Source organism: Ceratotherium simum, chromosome 5, assembly GCF_057802395.1.
Source record: "Ceratotherium simum simum isolate JZ-2026a chromosome 5, ASM5780239v1, whole genome shotgun sequence".
NCBI lineage: Eukaryota > Metazoa > Chordata > Mammalia > Perissodactyla > Rhinocerotidae > Ceratotherium > Ceratotherium simum.
The window spans coordinates 10,931,083-10,951,492 of record NC_141904.1 but is presented as its reverse complement, the minus strand read 5'-3'; the positions used below and the strand labels follow the sequence as shown (position 1 = coordinate 10,951,492).

The 20,410-nt window shown below is 41.6% G+C and overlaps 1 long non-coding RNA gene across 2 annotated transcripts; it reads left to right on the top strand.

Moving 5' to 3' along the window:
- The first annotated feature begins 260 nt into the window (after nucleotides 1-260).
- On the top strand, nucleotides 261-19,244 carry LOC147916963 (uncharacterized). Of its 2 annotated transcripts, XR_015552151.1 has the most exons (9): nucleotides 261-8,663; nucleotides 13,846-13,938; nucleotides 14,887-14,983; nucleotides 15,206-15,309; nucleotides 15,632-15,730; nucleotides 16,175-16,292; nucleotides 17,026-18,216; nucleotides 18,377-18,610; nucleotides 18,736-19,244. It is a non-coding gene; the product is annotated as an uncharacterized LOC147916963 (long non-coding RNA). The 2 variants fall into 2 exon arrangements; XR_015552150.1 differs by having other exon boundaries at nucleotides 15,632-16,292.
- The last annotated feature ends 1,166 nt before the right edge of the window (nucleotides 19,245-20,410 follow it).

Here is a 20,410-nt window from a genome sequence, read left to right as displayed (position 1 = left end):
CATTTGCAGAGGTGAAATCTGTTATACAATGGGAGTAAAATTGCTGCAGTATGAGGAAGAAATAAGAAAATTTGTGTGATGTTGATCATAATATTGCTATAAATATAGTGTAATAAAAGGTTATGTAGACTTGAACTGACACTACTACTATTTGTGAATCTTGCTTTCAGTTTTTCATTTATACACTTTATAAAGTGGTTTGATAGGTTTTTTTCCCTCAATAGAGACAGTGGAAAACTATTCTAATGATATTTTGAGTTAGCTTGCTTTTTAAAAATATCTTTTCAAGTTTTTTTACTTAATCTTGCCTAGTCACAAAATAAAATAAGCTGTACCCAGGATTTGGGGAGTAGCTATATTAGCTGAGCAGTGAGGTATGCTATTTCCAAACTGGGCAAATGTACAAGAGCTTTAGAAATGAGCCCATCAGATTATTTTACTTAGCAGTTCTTATCAACATGCAATATTGCTTGAAAGTTATTCCCTTATCGCTCACTCTTTTGTTTGTTATATTACTAGGATATGTTAATTCCTAAATGTTGCTCAGCATAGTTAAACATGAACATTTGGTGCTGGTTTCTAAAAACCTACAGATATAGCCATTTTTTAAGAAACATGCGTTTCTACCTTGTTCATTGCTTGGGAGAATGGAATTTTATATAATTACCTTTCTTTGCAAAAATAATAATGTTGAGTTGCTGGTGATTTGGGCATTCCATCGTTCATTGGTATCTACTATAGGCTTAGAAATAATTGCTCAGGTGATGATTTTGCCAGTGAAGTTGCAAGGAATGCTTATTTCTCTTTCTTAAAAAATATCGTGGAGAAGCAAGAGTGAGTAGAAATTGTTAGGTCAGTTTTGGGTGCTTATTTGTAGTATTTTTCCTAGTGCAATGGAATTTAGTAGTTCTTTTAATCTGGATCCAGATACAGCAAACATCGTTTATCTTACAGTGGGTAACACTGGCTGCTTTTTGGGTGGATGGGTGGGGATTGCTTAGGCTTGATAGAATATGTATTCTGTCAAGTTTGTTAATGTGTGTATTAGATTGTATCGTATTTTTTTAATCTGGAATTTCAAATGGTATTGTTAGGTAGGTTACTTCCAGTTATACTTAATGAGCAAATATCTAGAGTAAACCTGTTTAATTCTCCATGGATTATATGAAAGTTTAACGGTATCAGAAATTGGTGAGTTGTAAGAGGGGAGGTATTCTAACATATTTTTATAATAGTATATTATTCATCTGTTTCCCATCTAAAGAACACCTTAATTACATAGCAAAATTTCTGCAGGTTGACTAAAATGTTCATAGGGAAATAGCTGTTCCAGCTCTGTAATAGACAGTTCTTATCCTCTACCATAGCCACATATGAGAGGAAATCCTCTGTTGTCTACTTATAAAGAGTGTGGCTTAAACGCTTTACCTTCTAACCTAACATTTATACACAGGGATTTCTTACCAGGTTAAAACCATTTAATCTCCCTCTCTTCTACAGGTGAGAGAAAGTAAATAAATGGTGGTCTATTTCTTATTAAAGAGAGATGTAGGATTGAAAAGGATCATGCTGGTGAATCTTTTCTTTGACATTGTATTTCCTTATTACAGTTCGTAAGCATATGGGCATTTCTGAACTGTAACATACTGAGAAGTTAGAGATTAAAGAACTAAAACAACAAAAAGCCCTCACCCGAAAGAATGCTTTTATTTGGCTCAGAATGTTCTTGGCTTTTCTGCGAAAGTTTGCAGAAATAACTATACACTGACCTAATTTTTCTTTATTGCAGACCATTCCTGTGGGCTTACTCCGAGACTTTTATCCCAATTAAAGACTCTTAGAGGGAAGAAATACTTGCTTATGACTTCTGTGTTTTTCCCCCAAACTTTAACATTCTTGAGCACTTGAAAATGTTTTTAAGAAATTTCAATCATGATCTAATTTAGGTTTATTAGGAATATTCTATACACATTTGCCTCTGTGGTGGTATAAGTTCTGAAAATTATATGGCCATGATAATAGTTCATAATTATTAAAAATGAGAGCAAACAGATCTCTGTATTGCCAAAGTGACTTTACCTATTCTGATGACCACAACAGTGTGATTTCTTTAGCAGAGAAAGTTTTTAAAAATCAATACTACCACTTTTCTAAGACTACTTTTAAGAAATGAGCTTTTTTTCTTTGTTGTTTTCCTCTTCTGTTATGTTTAATGGAAAAGCTAATTACAGAAAATTCAGTGCAGATACTAATGAAGACACTAGTATAAATTTAAAGGAACATGTGACTGTAAAAACTCACAAAGTGCTTGGTTTCTTCATATTTCACGTGCATGTTTTAGAATAGATTTTAGGGGATATTTAATTCATTATCCTTTTGGCTTTTTTCTTTATTTTTGTTATCAACTTCCCAGGACTTAGACAATGCACAAATACAGATGCCGGGGGAAGTGTGTGATGATAGACTAAAAGGTGGGAATGTACTGCTGTTCAGAATGAGCCCTGTTCCAATGTTGAAAATCAATGCCTCAGTGTTTCTTCAGTATCACCTCGTGAAGCTTCAGTGTGAATGGATTATATGTATAACTGGTTATTTGTATAGTTTTGTAGATCTTTAGTTAAAATACCCTCATTCATTTTCACATGTCATTGTGCTTGGAGTATTTGTGTTTTATTCTTTCACTTCAACAGGCTTTTGTACCTTATATCTCTGGTGATTTGAAATATCAGGAAAGACAGTTTTTCAGATGAGAATAATATAGTTGAAATCAGCTCAGCTGAAGTATTCTACAGTGAGACAATTTCTTTTGAGTGAACTGATTCCATAATTTAGTTGTTCTTGATGTAAGGATTAAGTTTATTGTGGAGCTGCTTTCCAGACTGTCACTTTATAGTTTTTCTACATAAAAATTATATAGTTGCAAACAAAGGCTGTGGAATTTCCCTTTTGTTGTTGTTTTTTGACTTTTAATTACTTTAATAAAAATATGTTTTCATAGCAAACTTTAGACTGTTCATGTAATTTTCTCCGTACAGGTTTTCTAACGCAAGCCCAGTACACCGTATCTAGGTTTCGGCAGCTTTCTAAGTGAAATAAGTGATGGATCACATTATCAGTTGTAGCTAAAATGTTACTACTTTTTACATGTTTAAACTATAATAAGAATATTTTCATGATAGATGATTCTCTTGATTAGGAAATGTCATTTCCTTATTGGTTTCCCTTTTTTTAAGGAGTAATTTTGTTCTCTTTTATCTCATTGAGGAAAATTTCAAACATATACAAAAGTAGAATAGTAGAATGAACATCCCCAATGGCCATCAGCCTACAAATATCGTGTTATAGATGTATCTCTGTTTTGTTTTTAAAACATAATCATAGTATCATTATCACATTAAAAAATAATTCGTTGGTTCCTTTTTAAAAATTTTTATTTTTAATTGTGGTAAAAGTACTCATAACAAAATTTACCATATTAACCATTTTTAGGTGTACGTACAGTTCAGCAGTGTTAAGCATATTCATGTGCAACCAGTCTCCTGAACTTTTCATTTTACAAAATTGAAGCTCTATGCCTATTAAGCAACTCCCCATTTCTCCCTCTCCCCCCATCCCTGGCAACCACAAGGTTACTTTCTGTGAGTTTGACTACTCCAGATACCTCAAATAAGTGAAACCATACAGTACTTGTCTTTTTGTGACTGGCATATTTCACTTAGCATAATGTCCTTAAGGTTCATCCATGTGCCTTCATGTACATGGGTTCTGTTTTGAAGCTTGCTTTTTTAAAGTTTCTGTATTTCCTTATGGAATTTGAAAAGGATTTTCCCCAAATGGCACATTAGCATTTTCTATTTTGAGCAAAAACTTAAAAAGAAAGCAATGTGATACCAGTATATATGCCAACTGCTTCACACCACTTTCTTTACCATTTTTATCAGTTTTTATGCTGGGTTCTCTTTAATGGTTGTGTATGATGTAATTTCACGTCAACACTTCCTAGCGTGGGGTACAAAATATATTTTCAAAGTAAGCTATGTGATTTTGAAATTGTAGTGTATTAATATTAATGATCACACTCAAATGCTCTTTTAGTTTTATTTATTGCCTGATGAAAGGGAAACTAAAATTTTGGCATTTGGTAAACTAAATCACGTAGTGGTGGAGGAAGATGAGCCTGGGCTGTGGAGTCGTATTTGGACTTGAGTACCAGCTCTTCCTCCCTACTGGCTGTTTGATCTTTCGGAATCTTATTTTCTCACCTATAAAATAGGGCAATAACCTTGTGTGTTTATTGTAAGAATGAAATCACATGTAAATCGCTGGCACATAATTGTCATATGGTGGTAATTAATATAAACGTTCAGTACTGAAAACTAATGATGGGAAGATTTTTTAGCTAAAACAAAGGGTAACACTACAGTTCCATAGCACTGGTACTTTTAAAAGATATCTTGTACTTGATTTGTTTAGTTAACAGATTTTATAAGCTTATGCTTTGAGGATATGTTGGTTTATTGCACACTGAGTATCACTTCATAATCTGCAATCTGCTGTCCCAGTCTTAATAGATGACATTTAATTCTTAATCTCCTTTGAGAAAAACATTTTTATTGAGTAGATTTTTAAAAATAACTTTTTATTAGTTGTCATTTATTATTGTAGAATTCCATTAACCAAAGTTCCCGAAAGGAAGCCGATAAAGGGAAATCTAAATGTTAACAGCTTAAGTAGGGCATGTGTGGAAAGAGCCGGGAGAATAGTAAGAAATATGAGGCACTGGATTCTTTGCCCAAGTTCAAAGAAACAAAAAAATGCATACAAATGACCAGAGCTGAGCAGCAATGTGTAATTTTCACAAAAAGAGTTGACAGAAAACAGTATCCTGAGAGAAGACTAAAAAGAGGGTTAGTAGTGTGAGTGTAATTGAACTCTTGTATTTTGTGCGTATTTGCAAGTTACAGTTTGTATTTTCAGATTATGCAGAAATAAGAAATGTATCCTAAAACTACTTTGAGAATGGAGAGCTGAAACTATAGAATTTGAAAAGGAAATTACATTTTAAATTCTACTCAGAAATAATGGCTTTTTAGTAATGTCCTCAGGACATTTGTAAAGCTCTTGGAATTCTCACAACCACACAAACATGAATCTGGAAGAGCCAAACTTTGATTAAAAACACTATTTGGTCCTCTGTATAGGTGAAACATTGAAATTGAAAAGAATAAGCATCTCACTGTACATTGGCTACCTTAGCAGCTAAATAGTCCTATTACATGAAGTGCTATTAGATCGTTTTTCTTGTTTCAGCATATTTTGTTTTATTGCATTTCAGTAGCTATTGGGTGTGAGCAGTTTATTAAGAGCGTTTGGGAAAATGCGTTTCAGGTGGGTTTTGGCCGTGCTAACATTTCAATAAAGGATCTGTCAAACTCTTCACTTACTTCTGGAAAAGTAAATTGCCTGGGCCTAATATAAATCTTCCTCACAGAGGGTAGTGATGTATCAAAAACCAAGAGGTGTTCTAAGTAGATTTTTTTATCTTTATGTTGTCCAATCACAGTAACATTTAGCTAAAGTGAATTTCAGCTCTAAATTTCAAGATCACATATTATGTGTACCTTATGTTTTTCATAGGTCGTTTATCCTCAGCTTCTCCTGAGATATCTTAAGACTGTGTCCTTCCCAGAAAAATCTGCAGCGTGTCCAACTCTGCCAAATACTGTGTGTGTGTAAGTGCCACAAAGCAGAAATGTTATTCATCAAGTACTTCTCAAGAGGCATCAACATCTCAAAATACTGGTTTAATTCTGAATTGATTGCCATAAAACCATGCTTAATTTTACTTAAATAGCAGGTATATGTTAAAGTCTTTAAGCAGGGAATGATCTTTTTAGTTGTTTGTTCTCCTGACTGACATGGAACTTGTCAAAACCTCTCAGAATATTCTTTATTTGTATATATTTTGTAATGAAGCCTAGTGTATTCTTTATTTTGCCTGTTATACAGTAAAACCGTAACTAACAATGTATGAAGAATGAGAGAAAAGTTTCGTGCTAAGATAAAGAATTATTCTGCCTACTGTTTATTTCAGAGCTTATAATACCATTCTTGATAAGTTGCAGAATTCAACCATGTAGATCTGTTGAGAGCATTTCCACAACAGCTTATCTTAGGATATTCTTCATGGTTAACAGTCATGGCGCCTAAACTGATATTGTCCTACCCAGTAAAGAGTTCAGATGACTCTGTTCCAGTGCCATAGCTTATTACAGTGGAATTCAAAGCACTCAGCTACACAGATCACCACCTCATGGCTCTCCTTGTGCCTCATACGGCCTTATACAACTTGGATTATAGGAAAAACCCTTCCAGCTATTTTTAGTGCCTGAGTATACTAATACCTACCCTCTTTATCCTAGACTTGGGCCTGTGGTCACTTATCTTGATGTATCCTTGCATGCACCCATTGGGGATCCAAAGGCCCTTGAGGACCTTGTAAAACTCCTTATGTCTGCCTGGAAGATGGTTTACCTCCTTTGAGAGAGACCCTTTTGATGAAAATGAAGGAGAATATAATGTACTTTTGGAGAAAATAAAGGACTTGCCCTGCCCTCCTTACTGCTTCTGGTTACCTTGTAGTGCTTTTTTTCCCTCCCCACTTTCTCTGAAGCTTTTAGTTCTCTCTTGCAGAATGTGTTGCAGACAGCAAAGTAAATATGATAAAATATCTGATCTTGGCTAAAATGATACTTCTTTCTGATTAATTTGTACAGATCCTTACCTTTGACCAAAACACTGTCCAATGCAAGAAGAAAGACTGGGGCAAGGGCATGAAATATTAGATGTAATCACTTCCATAATCTCATGTTTGAATGAGGCTAGTTATCAAACCTGAAGACCTTAGAGCTCTTTGGATGTTTTGGGTGGAATGTGATTTCTAAAGAATTTCTGACCTTGATCATTTAAATAAATCTAGATTGGCTCCTACAGGGCTTGATAGGCAGAAAGTTCACAGAAGCTGAGTGCCTCCTTGAAAACCTAGCTTTTTGTATTTTGTGGCTCAGCAGGACTTGGCCAACCATACAACATAATATTTAGACTCCAAAGACCCAAAGACTCCCTTCAGCCTTCCACCATTGAAAAACGTGGGTTCCAATCACTTCCCAGCTTTGTGGCCTTGTCAAGATGTTTACTCGAAGCACTTTGAGCCCATGTTCTCATCTGCAGCATGAGTGTGCCATCCACTTTACAGGGCTCATCAGCAAATAGAGCATTTACTACGCACTAGATGCTGTTCTAGGTGCTGGAGTAAATGGTGATGAATAGGACAGAAAGGTCTTTGGTCATGGAATTTACATACTAGTGGGAGGAGCCAGACACAAAAACAAGATCATTTCAGATAGTAAAATATACTGAAAAACAGTGGTGAGACAGAAAGTGGGTGAGAGGTACCTTTTTTAGATAGAGTAGTCAAAGGGCCTCAAAAGGATGGTAACGTTTGAGCCGAGCCCTGAGAAATAAGGTGGAGCTGGCCGGGTGAAGATAGGGCCCTGAGTGCTCCAGGCCGGGGGAGCTGCCGGTATGGATGCTTAGGGGGGAACAGTGTTGGTCTGTGGAGGAGTGGAAAGCAGTCAGTGTGGCTGAGTGCAGTGAGGAAAGGAAGGTGTGGCAGGAGATGAGGTTAGGCAGAAGTTGACCGTTTTCAGCAAACCACCTGATGTAGTTTCCTAGGATCACTGGCCACTGTGCAGAGAGAATGGGAGAGGGGCAAGAGGAGAAGCAGGGAAACCAGCTGGGAGGTTCTTGGCTGTGAAGATTAAGTGGGATCATATACATAAAGCATCTAGCATTGTCCCAGGCACATAGCAGCTCCCTAATAAGTAATTCAACTCCTCCTCTCATCATTTTCTTGAATCTTGTGATTCCTTCCCCTGCAACAGAAGGTCAGTATTCACTGTAAGATTACTTTCACTTGACTTCTCTCAAACAATCAGGACATAGCACCCCTGTTGCTCTGGGAATGGAAATTGTGTCGACTACATGAATATTCTTTCATATCTTCAGTCCTCTGCCACCCCATGCTGCCCCTAACACCCTGCACTGCAGGGCGTTAAAGGGTGTTACTTGGAAAAAGGAGCTGTGCGGTCAAGTGAGTTGGGAGACACTGGGCTAAATTTAAGGCTTCTTTACAGCAGTACTACTCAGAACGTTCAATATGTACCACGTATCCCCAGGTAGGAGATAATGTCCTATTTCTCAAACTTATCTGATCTTGGAGGGCTAAAGTGTCACTGAACATGCTTTGGAAAACACTTTCAAACTCTGACTGGGCAACTTTATTTTTCAGAGTCATGGTCTGATTAATGGGCTGGTTAGATGTGTCAGAGTCTTCTGGCACAAACAACAGAGACCATCTCTACCTAAATTAATCAAAAAGGAATTCAGTGGAAGCCTATGGAGACTCAGAGAATTGACAGTGCAGCTGGAAAGCCAGATGTGGGAATCAGCAGGACTTGAGAAAGCAGCATGCTGAGGGAGCCGGACTCAGCGCTGTGGGCAGTCTGGCCAGGCCCCCACCAGGAAGGATCACAGCCTCTTTGTCCTTCTGCTGGAGGTTTGGAATCCAGGAAGGGGGCACCTGATGGACCTGGCTTCATAGGGTATGAACTTACAGAAATTATAACTTTAATGGCTGCAATCATTCATTTACTGTAGTTTGCCAAGACCCTGTCGTTAGAAACTTGGGTTGCTTACACTTTTTTCTATTCTAAATAATGCTGTGATGAACATCACTATGCATAACATTTTTGTTTTCATTGAAAAAATTTTTTTTTGGATTATTCCCAGATACGGAATTACTGGGTCAAAGAATATGAACATTTTAAAGCACATGTGAGGCATGTTCCAACTTTCTAAAAACGTACTATTTTAGACTTGCTGTAATGTTGGGGTATGGGATTTCACCACACCTCTGCCAGCACTGGGAATTTGTGACATACTGTTTTAAAAGTAATTCAAATTGGATGAAATTAATTGCTCCCAGCTGGGGAGATTTCTGGAATTAAAAAAAGAGGGTGATTTTGGCAGGCTATCTAGAGGAGCAGGGTAGCTCGTCTAGTCATCTGAAGAAGCGTGTGGGTCTAAGGCAATCCCACTTGCCTCAGCCACACTGAGTGGCAGCCATGTCCCTAGATCCACACTGATTTCCTCTGACAGCTGAGGCAAAAGGTCAGAGACTCCCACTACGAATCTATTGTAACTCAGTTTTTTTAAAATCACTATTTTTAGAAGAGAGACATTATATAATAAATGTAAGTCTTTGGGTGACTTGAGCTGCTTTCAATTTTTTAAGTGTAATTTTGCCAGGTATGTTTTTCATGTGTGTAAGTGTATGAGTATGGTTGTGTGTCACAGGATGAGAATTGGGGGACATTTTTGGTACATTAAAAAATCAATCCAAGGAATGCTGTGTCCTCTTTTCCAGACAAAGGACCACCTACACAGGTTATCATTTTTATGCTCTACCCTGGTATATGGTAGGGGAAACCTCCTTCTCCCAAGTGACTCTTGCGATGGAATGCTGCAAGATCCTCCTGCACTGAGTTAATAAAAAATTGGACCTTAAGGTTCTTATCCTCCAAATCTTATCTTGTGTTTGGTTAATCTAAAGAGTAGCAATATTGAATGTCAAATGTCATAGCGAGGTGGCAGAGTGAGCCGTACTTGCCCTAAGCTTGCTACCCTTGTCAGCACGAGTGATGAGACCCCCAGCTTCTGAGCCGGGGAGGAGCCGGTGCTTTTGGTGTGGGTTTAGCCCCTTTAACAACAGGGGTCAGATTAGGAGTGAACCTCCTTTAAGCCTCTACCCCCATCACCAAAGGTCAAGAAGAGGTCCTCACTTATAAACAGTGGTCAGGAGAAAACTACAGACACCCAACCCTCCCTCCTCTCCTTTCCCTGTTCACGTCTTCTCGCAACTGCTCCTACTGTTACTTTTCTTTAATCCACCGAGACTGCATTTGCCCAATCCTTTATCCCAGGTTACGTCAGTTATCACGAGATGCCCCAGACTCCCATGCCACCCTTTGCCTCTAACATTCTAATACCTCTCAGGCTGAATATCCTCTGTTCTGTCCAGGATTCACAGTCCAACAGAAGCAAAATCCCCTCTGTCCTCAACCTCCTTTCTGAATGTTTCTGCTGCCTTCAAACAGAAGGTAATAGGAACATTCAGAAAAGAGGTTGAAGATAGAGGGGATTTTGCTGCTGTTGGACTGTGAATCCTGGAAGACAGCTGGGGAAGATTTGTGATCATGTATAATCTCATTTGGAAATAACATCAGAGGTCTTAAGTTTGAGTTCCTGTGTGCAAGTGTGGCTCAGAAGTCCCCCTCCTTTTCCCTAGTAGACACTGAGGTCCTCATAGATCAGGTAGCCCCATGGGACTATGATTTCAGAGTGATGAAAGATCCTAGACAACTCCCAGGGCACCTTCTGGACACATGCATTTAAACTGAGTGAAAGCATCATGTTGCCTAAGGGAATACATTCAGGAGTTAGGGCATTTGAATTCGAGAGGCTGCCTCTTCTCTTGAAAAGGACCCTGTGCCAGAGTCAGGCAACTTGGGTTCTTCCATGAACTAGCTGTGTGAGCTTGGGCAAGAAATGTACTGTCCTTGTGCCTCAGTTTCCTGTGAGTCAAATCACTGTCTCCCAGACACCAGTCCACAGACCAGCTACGTCAGAATCACATGGGAGCTCCCAGAACTCAGATTCCAGGTCCCTACCTACCTCTGAGATCCTGGTTCAGCAGGGCTGGGATGGGCCCTAGGACCTGATATATATGTATGTACTTTTAATTATGGAAAATTCAAACATATACAAAAGTAGAGAGACTAGCATAATGAACCCCCTTGAATACATCAACTAGCTTCAATGATTATCCCTTCATGGCCACTTTAATTTGTATAAATCCTAGACGTGTTATTTTTATTGTGCATATTTTAGTGTATTTCTCTATAAGATACAGACTTTAAAAATGCCCACAACACCATTATACACCATAAAATAATTAACAGTACTCCGTTAATATAAAAAATCCTGTTGGTGTTCACAAATCCACAATTGTCTTATAAAAAATGTATTTTTTTGCAGTTAGTTTGAATTGAAATCCAAATAAGGATCATGCATTCTGATTGGTTAGTATATCTCATAAGTAACTTTTGATCCATTGGTGTCCCCCAATTTAATTTTTTTCCCTTTGAATCTTTTGTTGAAGAAACTGTTTTTTTTTTTTTTTGTGAGGAAGATCAGCCCTGAGCTAACATCCATGCCAATCCTCCTCTTTTTGCTGAGGAAGACCGGCCCTGAGCTAACATCTGTTGCCAATCCTCCTTTTTTTTTTTGACTCCCCAAAGCCCCAGTAGATAGTTGTATGTGGAGACTGCACATCCTTCTAGTTGCTGTATGTGGGACGCGGCCTCAGCGTGGCCGGACAAGCGGTGCGTCGGTGCGAGCCCGGGATCCGAACCCGGGCCGCCAGTAGCGGAGCGCGCGCACTTAACCGCTAAGCCAGGGGGCCGGCCCTGAAACTGGGTTGTTTTGAAGACTTTCCCATAGTCTGGGTTTTGCTGACTACACCCCTGCCTTCCATCACATTTATTTTCTGTGAAGCAATAATTTGATCTAGAGGTTTAGTTCAGAAATTCTGGCAACAGTACTGTGTAAGAGGTCGTGTGGCCTTCCACCAGGGGCACGTAATGTCTGATTGTGTCTCTTTCCGTGACGTTAGCAGCCAGTGATGGTCGTTGCCTGTGTCCATTAATCCATTATGGTCGCAAGTGGTGATGTCCTACATTTATCATTCCTTTTTCACTTACTAGCTGGGGTATTACAGAGAAACTTCCCCTCATCTAATAATTGCTTATTCCACAGCACAGTTCAGACAGGAAAAGCAGCCTATATGCTTGATTCTTTCCCTTTATTTTCCAGTTTTCAAATTGTTTTGATGATGGGCTATCACTACCATCCTCCAAAGTGACCACTGAAGTTTTATTATTATTTTTGGTGTCCTCGTAACCTCATGGATTTTAACGTACTTGATGTGCTTCAACCTATCGCAGTTCTCATCCTTAGAGTTCCTCTCTGGCCAGTGCGAGCTTCTTCAAGTTGGCTCCTGAGTCCTTTTGACACACGACATTGGTCTTTCATAGCTTCCTTGTTTTCTGAAATGACAGATTCTCCAGGCTCATTTTGCACATTTCTTACTCCAGACCTAAAACAGCCATTTCTCAAGCTTTAGTGGAATTCACATTATTAAAAGACTCCTCAGGTAATTCTGACGTGCAGCCAAGTTTGGGAACCACTGGGTTAGATCCGAGGTTCCTTCCAACTCCAAAATGCTGGGGTTTTTTGCTTCTTGCCAATTAGAGTAGAAAAAATATATTTGAAATGATTTTAAGTATTTATATGAAATAAAAATATGTTTCAATCACTGATATACTTTTCCTCTGCTCACTGCACTTTAAATTGGTACACCTTTTTTTTTTTTTAATGAGGAAGATTAGCCCTAAGCTAACATCTGCCACCAGCGTCCTCTTTTTGCTGAGGAAGACTGGCCCTGGGCTAACATCCGTGCCCATCTTCCTCTACTTTATATGTGGGACACTGCCACAGCATGGCTTGATAAGTGGTGCATAGGTCCGCGCCTGGGATCCAATCCTGAGAACCTTGAGCCGCCAAAGTGGAGTGCTTGAACTTAACCACTATGCCACCAGGCCAGCCCCATGGTACAACTTTTTAAAATGCAGTTTGACCAAATGTATCAAGCTCTAAATATTTTCATACACTTTGACCCCAAATCCCACTTTTAGAAATCTGGTCTAAGGAAATAATAAAAAAAATGCGGAAAAAGAAGCACGCATCACAGCTTTATTTGCAAACTGTAAAAAATTAGACATAGCTCGAACATCCAAAAATAGAGGAGCAGTTTGGTAGATTGCAGAGAATTTACTGGAAGGAATATTATGAGGCCATGAAATGATGCCTGGGAGAACTATGCAGCCAGAGGCAAAATTGTATTTATGACATTATGTTAAAATACGCATATGAAATGTTTAAAATGGAATATATCAAAATGATAGCAGCAGGTTAGTAGACTTACGGGTGGTTTCTCTCTACCCTCCCCCCTTTCCAAATTTTGTTTCAAAATTACTCTAACGTGTATTTTAAAATTCTACAAGTCTCTGATATTACATGATTAACTGACTTGCAGTCTGTTCTCATTTAGAAACTCCAAGGAGGGCCGGCCCCGTGGCTTAGCGGTTAAGTGCCTGCGCTCCGCTACTGGCGGCCCGGGTTTGGATCCCGGGCGCGCACCGACGCACTTCTCTGGCCATGCTGAGGCCGTGTCCCACATACAGCAACTAGAAGGATGTGCAACTATGACATACACCTACCTACTGAGGCTTTGGGGGGAAAAAAGGAGGAGGATTGGCAATAGATGTTAGCTCAGAGCCGGTCTTCCTCAGCAAAAAGAGGAGGATTAGCATGGAGGTTAGCTCAGGGCTGATCTTCCTCACAAAAAAAAAAAAAAAAGAAACCCCAGGGATTAGAGAAAAGGGCACAGGGCATAAGGCACAACTCAGAGTTTGAGACATTACCTAGGACTAATGGGGGCAGGGATATGGCATCTGGCTGAGAAAGGCCAGTGGAGTGACAGTGGGTGTGACCGTGCCTCCCTTCAGTCTTACCTGAGCTTTGTCTTCATTGTGCTCACAAACAGTTCAGCTGCAAGCATGGGAATGTTTAACAGCTCCTTTCTCTCCTTGTTGGACATCCCAGGCATTTCATCACTGGAGTACTGTGGATCAGTTTTCCCGCCCAGGACTTCAGGGAAGTGGCTTGATGGCAGGGATGACTGTCCAGCCTGGCATGGTGAGGAATTTGGCTTCAATGTATTCAGATAACCAAGGGAGTCAGTGAAAATTTGTTTGGGGCTTGCCCTTTTTCGTTATTTAGACTTAGCACAAACTCCTTTGGGTTGTTTTTATTGGTATGTGAGGCGTCTTTTCTCAACACCCTCCTCACATATGGAAGGCTCTTCCTTGGGTTTCTCTCTCTTGACAGGAGGTGGTACCTGAGGGGAAGCTGAGGGTGAGGAAGGGGGTGAGCCCCAGGCCAACTGCCAACACCTAATCAGGCCTCTTTCACCCACATCTCCTGATGTCTACTCCTGGGCACTGAACACCCCAGCATTTCTCCCTCACGGGAGGGAGGACCTCATGATGGGTAAGGATGGAAAGGCAGATAGAAGCCACGTTGCAGAGGACTTGGAATGCCAACTGAGAACTCTGGACTTCCTTCTGCAGGAACGACAGGGGATTTTGAGCAAGGGAGTGATGCAATCTGACCTGTAATTTAGGAGAACCACTCTGGCAGCTGAGTGGGAAAGACATTGGCATGAGGTGAAAATCAGCGGGAGGGCAGCCAAAGCCATGGGCCGGGGGAAAGGCCACGGGAGCCTGAACTGAGAGGGCAGCAGCAGAGAGTGGCATGGATTTATTGCTGAGGAAAAGGCTGCTATTATTTACCACATTCTGTTGCCTTTTCCTCCTTGGCACGTGGCTGGACCACCTGTGTCAGTCCTATTGCTGCTGTAATGAATTGCCACAAACTTAGTCGCTTAAAACAACACAAATTTGTTCTCACAGTTCTAGAGGTCAGAGGGGGGAATCTGTTTCCTTGCCCTTTCAGCTTCTAGAGGCCACCTGCGTTTCTTGGCTTGGGCTCCTTCCTCCACCTTCAAGCATGGTACCCCAACCTCTGCTTCCGTCTTCATGTCTGCTTTTTCTGACTTTGATCCTCTTGCCTTTCTCCTATTAGGACACTGTGATTACATTGGCCCACCCGCATAATCCAGGACAATCTCTTCATCTCAAGATTCTCAATTTAGTCGCATCTGCAAAGTCCTTTTTGGCAGGTAACACATAACACAGGTTGTGGGGACATCTTTGGGGGCCATCATTCTATCTCCCACACCACTCATCCTGTCTCCCATACAGTTAGGTGGGATTGGGATTGTGAAGACAAATTCTGGCCACTGGAATGTGCCCAGAGGAATGGGATTTTTACTCTTCCTTTCCTGGCCTGACCTATAAAATCCTCCTTGTAGTTCATGTTCTCTCTCTTTCCTTGTACTAAGGACACACAGGTGGGCAGAGTCAGAAGACAGAGGCGCCTGGGAGCCTGGATGACCAGGCAGAAAGCTGTCTGCCACTGAAGAGCATCCACGTGGGACCTAGATGGGTGAAAAATAAACCTCTGTGTTAAGCCCCTGAAATGTGGGAGTTTGCTGTTAGCTGGCATCGCTTACCCTAATACCTCAACTAACTGACTTGTTGAGGATTGAGAGGGAGAGAGGGGAGGTGGAGGCTTTCAGTCAAGATAAAAATTCAACGTGGGGTACACCTGAGACACCTGTGACTGAGGTGTCAGCTGGGTGTGCTGTTCCATATCCAGAGTCCCAACGTGAAAATAAGGAGACATCCGTTACCTCAGTGCTGACTAAGTAAGGCACTAGGTCTACAAGACATTTCATAAACACTTCTCCTTTCAATATTTGTATTAGGTTTCCACAGGAGCCCATTTCTGGGGAGACCTGAGCATATTTGGATGCAGCAGGTTCAGCTGAAGTCTCGCTTCCATCAGCAACCTGAGAGGCGTCATGGTGACAGGGGCGGAGTCCACAGGGATGGGACACATGACAGTGTGAAGAGACAGGCCTGGGGGGACAAGGGGCTGTGAGGGAGCAGCCCTGGCTGGAGGTCAAGGTTTCTGGATAAAAACAGTTTTGGTGGGGGTCTTCAGTATTTTTTAGATCTGAATGTACTCAGAAATAATAAAAGAAATTAAAAAATTTTAAAATGTAGAGTGTATAAACTATAAAGTCAAAATTCTCAGTGGTAATGGCTAACAATTTGTTGTTTAGATTTCCTGAATTTTTTTCTATTTATGCGCTAACACACACACATTTTCAACTTGCTTTTTATGCTTACTATATCTTGAAGATACTTCCTGTCATTACCTATAAATCTGCCTCATTCTTTAACTACTGTTGAAAGACATTGAAGTTGTTTCCATTTTTTTTTCATATTACAAACACTGGCGTCAGTGAACATCCTTTGAGCACCGGGAGAGCACGTCAAGGAATCCATAACTGGAGGACAGGAAAACCCCCTTGGAGTGGAACTGCTGTGGAAGAGAGTAGGAGCATTTTATAGTTTTGACGGGTATTTAAATTTCCCTCCAAAAATATATCTATACCACCTTTTGAAGGGCAGAAGTTGTGGAGTCAAGGAGGTGGGGTGTGGTGCAGAGGGGGAATGGACTCTTGTATGAAGACGTGAGGGAGATGGGAGGATGGGGAGGGGAAGCATCACAACTCCCTGATTTGAACTGTGGGCCCAGAGACCAGGCTCTGGGAAGAAAGGTGCATGCTTGGTTTAATGCTTGGTTGTCTCTGTATTGAAATTTTTCATATTTTTTGCACAAGGGGCCCCGCATTTTCATTTTGCATTGGGCCCCACAAATTATGTAGCTGGTTCTGGCAAGGGAGAAAATGGGGGCGGAGCCAGCGAGCACTTGCCCTTGTGATGGGGGAGTTGCTGCGTGGACAGCACGGGGGCCTGTCCGGGGAAGGTTGGACTCTGGGGAACGGGGCTCACAGTGAGGGCCGGGAGCCTGAAGAACAGCTGGATTGGGGTGTCCATCAGAGCCTGTGTTCACTGGCTCCCTGAGAGTGTTCTATAACGTGACCCGTCGTAGAACTCCAGTATGTCGTCCTCAGACCAGCAGCAGCCCTGGGAACTGGTTAGAAACACAGATTCTCAGGCCCCACCCCAGACCCACAGAACCAGAAACTCTGGTGGGGCCCAGCCATCTGTGTTTCAACCAGCCCTCCAGGGGATTCTGATAGGCGCTCAAGTATGAAAACCACTGTCTAAACCAACTCTGAATCCACAGGAGACCTCAGAGTTGGTTTCCAGAAGAGCGTAAACCTTGTGGTCTCTCAAGGGCAGACATGAGCCCTGTGAGACGAGATCCAGGAGCCTGACTTCTCTCTTGCTCAGGCTGGGGCTTCCTCCTCCTGTTCCAGCCAGAAGGAAAAGCTTTGGACCATTACAAGTCTCCTGTGGGTATTAACTTGTTTTTCTCCCTCTCCATCTTGAACATAATCTATTGGACTAATAAAATGCCATGCAGACCTCATTTCTGTGGTCCTCTGGTGGATCCAAGATATAGCCTATGATAAGTCCTTCTCACATAGGGGGATAAAGGAGGCTACGCAAAGATGAATATCCTAAAAGACTTATTAATGCTGTGAGTTCTGCTTTAGAGAAGCTAAAAGCCACCGTGTTAGCTAATAGCTTTATGATCATATTTTACACTCCTGGAAGTTATACATATCTAAGGTAAATATCTTTGTCAGGAAAAGGGCCTCTTGGGATGCAGAGAATATGAGAATATTAGAATTGGAAAGGGCAGCTAGAGATGGTAATAAAGTTGTGTCTCATCTAGGAATAATATTGAAAAATGCTAACAAAATTGTTGAAACTCCCCGAAGAATCAGTTCTCTGTGTTGCGGCTGGTAGAATGGGTTGCAGATGCTCCATATAGAATGGAAATTACAGGGACGTGTTGGGCACAGTGGTTGCGTCCAGGTCTGCACAGCCCCCACCCTCTTCCCCTGGGCTAGGGAGAGCCGAGGCCATTTGAACTTGCAGTGGCTGAAGCTCAGGGGACTGCACACATTTTGAAACCATGTAAAGGAAGTGCCCATCTCTGATTGAGCGGAGGCCTTTCATTGTGCCCTGGGTGGGGGGCATGGCTCGCTGTGGGCAGACCTGGCATGCCCAATATCCCTACGCCCCTGCACAGGCCTGAGGCTCACCTGGGGGCCACATCCCACTGGTCCCTTCTGTGCTGCAGGGAGAGGTCAGAGCTGAACCCTCCCTGCTGCCCATCTTCTGCCCTTTTAATTCTGCAAGTACTTTATGAGCTCATGTGTATGTCGGGCATTCCCTCTGGGAGTGTGGAAGGATGAACAAACTCAGCCTTCAGAGCTGGAGAACAGTTGACCGCTCCTGCCCTCCGGGCCCTGTAAGGGGTGTCTGGTTCCGTGGAGACAGCAGGAGGTCTGCAGGTCTCCCTTAGGTGAGCCCAGACTTTGACATTCTTTGGGTAGCACCTGCCCCTAAAAGCAGTCTCTGTGTTTGCCGTAGGCAGGCTGGCCGCAGCCCTGTCTGTCCCTGTTAGAGACATGCCGAGGGCGGCTGGTGACAGACTGATTCACAGATTTTTCTTTAAGCTGCAGGTGTGAAAAGAAGATGGGCTCAGGATATCATGACTGACGAAAAAGGCTCGGCGGAATAGAATCGACTTTCCAAGTCATTGACACCGGCAGGAAAATGTTAACGCGGTCCAAGCGGCTTGTTCTGGTCTAATGCCCCAGAGTGCCCGGGGCTCCGGTCCTTCCCGTCTCTTGTTCATCTTCTCCAACACGTTTGCAGTGAAAGGGGACGTGATGCTGTTGGATGCATTTGCAAACGTAAGTGTGTGATATTTTCTAAAGGTTGTGGGTCCCTCGAAATAGGATCTGAAAGCAAGTCTTAATGAAGGAATATTCTCCAGATGCACTGCATTCAACTTCCTTTTTTATTTTCCTCCTGTAAGTGACGTTTTCTTCTAAGAACGGGCCTCTGACGTACAAGGTTTCCTCGTGTTTGCTGCATTTTCTCCTTCTGACTCTTTCTTCGTGACAAGATAACCATATCCCTAGCCTCTACCTTGGATGCTATGATTGGAGGTTACAGCTGGTGAGAAGACAAGGGCTCCAACAGATGAGTTCTTAAAGACCAAGGTCCTGTTTTTACCTCAGTAGCTTAAAAATGATGCAGGGCAGGGAAGCACATGGATGCTGTGACACACAGGTGGAATTACAGCTAAGTGGAATGCTTTTCAAAGCTTTAGATGGCATTGTTAAGTCTGTGAAAAAACTCTTCTCTTCTCCCAGGTGGCTCCATAAATTATGAGGTCCAGTCAGCTGCTGTGCAGGCTGGGTTTCCACTTCCTGCCTGAAAGAATGGAACACAGATTTGGAACAGCGTTTCTGCACAGTCTTGTCTTCTCCTCTGGCTTTGAAACTTGTGTTCCTTTTAGTAAAATACGCTGGTTCAAAAACATGTACCCATACATGTTTCATCCATGTCACTTAATTCCAAAGGACTTTTCTATTTTTGCAAGTTATTCTTTTCAAGAATTCAGTGAAATAGAGGCTAGTGTTAGCGGCTCCACATTTTCGGTGGGAAGCTGAGGGACATTTGAGGCCCGGCATTTTGTCCGAGCACAGTGTCCCGAAACTCCTGGTTCAATACTGAAGGAGTCGGTATTCTGACTCAGGCTTCTCAGGTGCACACCGCACAAATTGCCTCGTGCTGACTGAGGAGTCACCCGGCAGCTCCTGGAATGACTAGGAAGGCAGGCGAGCCAGGCTCAGAGAATGGGTGGGAACAGAAGCGCTAACGGCACAGACGCGCAGCCGCCACTGCTGCCGCTGTCAGACAGGATCCTCGCCTCTTCCTGCCTCGGCGTGGCTGGTCAGCCAAGCTAAGGTCCCAGGCCCGCGCCCTCGATGCAGAACCTGGGGATGTGAGCGTCGGCCCCCTTTCAGCTTCTCTAGTGGGATGGACTCTCATGTTGGGGAAGTTTCCAAATATTGGAAAGGGATTCGGTTGCTGATGAAGTGTCCAGTCATATCTTTTGCCCATTTCTTTATTGAACTCATTTAAAAAAAATCTTTTTGAAAAGTAGTTCTTCAACATCTACCTTTAGGAATTTCTGGAAAACAATAAAATGTTCAAGAAGCTGAAAGCCAGCTTATCCTCAAACCATAAATTTAAAATTAAATATATTTATTTCTCAGGCTAATATATTTATTGTTGGCAACGTATTATATAGGGTTATTTGGAAATGTTTGGTATGTAGAATTAATAAGGAGCCATGGGATGCATTGATCTCTCACTCTTCTAGCTATCAGACACAGTCCCAGAGGTGAATGGAAAATAAACAATTGAAGAAAAAAAGAATCTCGTTTGCTGTGTTTTTGATTTTCAGAAAAGATAATGTTCTAAATCCATAACCTCCGAAAACTAAGGAACAGTTTATTTTGAGCCGATTATTTGAATCTCTTAGTTTTTTTGTAATTATAATAAAACACTTAACCCAGAGTGCATTGATCTGCTAGAATTTCATACCACTTGCTTTAAACTGCACAATCCATTCTTCCTACCACATCTATTAACAAGTATTGAACATTAGTACAACCTGTCATTAAGGAGACGTAGAAAGA